The following is a 3,518-nucleotide window of genomic DNA, read 5'->3' as shown; positions in this document are numbered from 1 at the left end:
CACGTATCTCTCACTTTAAATCAAAAGCTAGAAATGACTAGGTTTAGTGAGAAGGCACGTTGAGAGCACAGACAGGCCGAAAGCTAGGCCTCTCAGGCCAGTTAGCCACACTGTGAATGCAAAGAAAAAGTTCTTGAAGGAAATGAAGAGTGCTACTCCAGTGAACACATGAATAATAAGAAAGTGAAACAGCCTGTCGCTGATGTGGAGAAAGTTTTAGTGGTCTCAACAGAAGATCAAACCAGTCCCAACATTCCTTTAATCCAAGGCCTAATCCAGAGCAAGACCCTAACTTTCTGCAATTCTGTGAAGGCTGAGAGCGGCAAGGAAGCTGCAGAAGAAAAGTTTGAAGCTAGCAGAGGTTGGTCCATGAGGTTTAAGAGAAGAAGCCGTCTCCATAACATAAAGGTGCAAGGAGAAGCAACAAGTGCTGATGTAGAAGCTGCAGCAGATTAACCAGAAAATCTAGGTAAGGTAACCAGTGTGGGTGGCTATACTAAACACCAGGTTTTCAATGTAGATGAAACAGCCCTCCCTATATTGGAAGAAGATGCCATCTAGGACTTCATAGCTAAAGAGATGCCTGGCCTCAAAGTTTCCAGTGACAGGCTGACCCTTTTGTTAGGGGCTAACGGCAGCCAGTGACTTGCAGTTGAAGCCAACGCTTATTTATCATTCTGAAAATCCTAAGGCTCTTAAGAATTATGCGAAATTTCCTCTACCTGTGCTCTATAAATGGAAAAACAAAGCCTGGGTGGTAGCACATCTGTTTACAACATGGTTTAGTGGATATTTTAAGCTGACTGTTGAGACCTATTGCTCAGAAAACAAAGATTCCTTTCAAAGTTGTACTGCTCATTGACAATGCACCTGGTCACCCAAGAGCTCTGCTGCTCCATGTACAATGAAATTAATATTGTTTTCATGCCTGGTAACAAAACACCCGTTCTGCAGCCCATGGATCAAGGAGTGATTTTGACTTTCAAGTCTTATTCTTTAAGAAACACATTTCAGGGGCTTCCCTGGTGGCGCAGTGGTTGAGAGTCCGCCTGCCGATGCAGGGGACACGGGTTCGTGCCCCGATCTGGGAGGACCCCACATGCAGCAGAGCGGCTGGGCCCGTGAGCCATGGCCGCTGGGCCTGCGCGTCCGGAGCCTGTGCTCCGCAACGGGAGAGGCCACAACAGTGAGAGGCCTGCGTACTGCAAAAAAAAAAAAAGAAACACATTTCATAAGGCTATAGCTGCCATAGATAGTGATTCCTCTGATGGATCAGGGCAGAGTAAATTGAAAACTTTCTGGAAAGGATTCACCATTCTAGATGCCACTAAGAACATTAATAAGAGTTTGGAAGAAATTGATTCCAACCCTCACAGATGACTTTGAGGGTTTTAAGACTTCAGTGGAGGAAGTAACTGCAGATGTGGTAGAAACAGCAAGGGAGCTAGAATTAGAAGTGGAGCCTGAAGATGTGACTGAATGGCTGCCATCTCATGATAAAACTTTAGTGGAGGTGGAGTTGCTTCTTCTGGATGAACAAATAGAGAGGTTTCTTGAGATGGAAGCTACTCCTGGTGAAGATGCTGTGAAGATTGTCGAAATGGCAACAAAGGATTTAGAATATTCCATGAACTTAGTTGATAAAGCAGTGGCAAAGGTTGAGAGGATTGGCTCTAATTTTAAAGACGTTCCACTGTGGGTAAAATGCTTTTAAGCAGCATTGCATGCTAAGAGAAATAGTTCATGGCAGGAAGAGTCAGTCGGTGTGGCAAACTCAATACATCTTATTTTAAGGAATTGCCACAGCTGCCCCAACCTTTAGCAACCACCACCTCCATCAGTCAGCTGTCATCAACATCAAGGCCAGACTTTCCACCAGCAAAAAGATTATGACCCACTGAAGCTTCAGGTGATGGTTAGCATTTTTCAGCAGGAACATATTTTAAAATTAAGGTATGTGCGTTGCTTTTTCCGACACAATGCTATTACACACTTAATAGACTACAGTATAGTGGAAACATTCATATGTACTGGGAAACCAGAAAATTCATGTGACTCACTTTATTGCAATAGTTGCTTTATTGCAATGGTCTGGACCTGCAATAACTCTGAGGTATGTCTATAAACTTAAAAGACCTTTGCCCTACTTGGTTTATTTCTGGACCTAACTATTGATTAACCTCCTCTCTCTACCTTTCCCAAGAAAAGTAATGGCTGGCCTCGCATTTTGGATTTCACAAGGCTTTTTATTAAATATGATTTAAATTTACATGTCAATAAGTGAAGTCTGCCTGAGAAATCAAAGCCCGTAACTTCCGGTTTCCCCAACATTAATGTAAGGCTGTCCCCAGCTGGCTCCTGGGAAGGCACTTCTCAGACTGTAGCATGGGGAGGTGTCAGAAGGGGGGACGTGGTGTTATACCTTTTCTAAGGGGGATCCAAATCTTACCCTTCACGCTTCTAGGTGTTTCTAGAGCTGGAGCCCGTGGTGTGGCAAATGACCCACAGTCCACGGCAGGGGACTGAGCTTTGGGGCTTTTTTCATTTATAACGTTCTTTAATAACAGCAGTGAGTGGTGATCTCTCAAACAATTAAAGGCAGCCGGCATTTGTTTTCCGTGCGTGGGCGTGAAACAACCATTCAAAATAAAAAAACAAACTGGCATCCCCCTTTGCCTCTTCTTTGGTTCATCCCTCCAGTCTCCTCTTTCTGGCCCTCCCCTGGCTCCCCTGGGCTGAATAAATGCAGTTTCTGTGCTATGTGATGTCCTTGCATGAAGGGGTGGTGGACAAGACAACATAGGGGGCTCACCGGAAGTGGGGGTCTGACTAGGATGGGATTTGCCTGCTGGGTCTGTTGGGTGGAAGGTAGAAATCGTTTCTGGCCTCAAAACTCAACTCTTCCCTCCCCACTACGAACAGAGCTGCCCTCGGGGGCCCATCAGGCACTTTTCCTTGTTCTTTTGAGCACAGCCCTTCCGCTTGAGGTCAGCTCAGGGAGTGAATGCTTAGTATTCAGTTTGGGCTTCCTACTCCTCCGCTGGGTTATTCATTGTAGCCCTGCCTGTTATGGCAGGTTTGAAGGTTGCCTGAAGAACTCCGAGTTCCTCACGCTGCCCTGGCCTTTCTAGGGCTACTTAACAGCACAAGTTGAACTAACCACACAGAATCTGCCAGGAAGGCAAGCATAGTCAATTAGGATCGCTGTACACCTCCTCCTGCCATCAGACTGTCATTTCTTGCCAAATTTAAACCTATTTCTTTGGTATTAATTCCAAAAATCGGTGGGGCATGAATGTGTGTGTGTGTGTGTGTGTGTGTGTGTGTGTGTGTGTGTGTGTGTACAAGGTATGTTTGGGTAACTGCAGAGAGAAAAACTCTTCCAAGCATACTCCACTTATTAAGGAACCTGTATCACAAAGAGTGCTGGAAAACTCAGTGCAGCTGCTCTAAAAACACCTCCACCCACCGCAACAAATAGCCCAGTCTAGCCGGGCTCCCATTTTGTCTTCTCAATT

Source organism: Aethalodelphis obliquidens, unplaced genomic scaffold, assembly GCF_003676395.1.
Source record: "Aethalodelphis obliquidens isolate GAN/ISIS:26980383/991018 unplaced genomic scaffold, ASM367639v1 scaffold19, whole genome shotgun sequence".
NCBI lineage: Eukaryota > Metazoa > Chordata > Mammalia > Artiodactyla > Delphinidae > Aethalodelphis > Aethalodelphis obliquidens.
Note: the sequence above shows the minus strand (reverse complement) of the source record.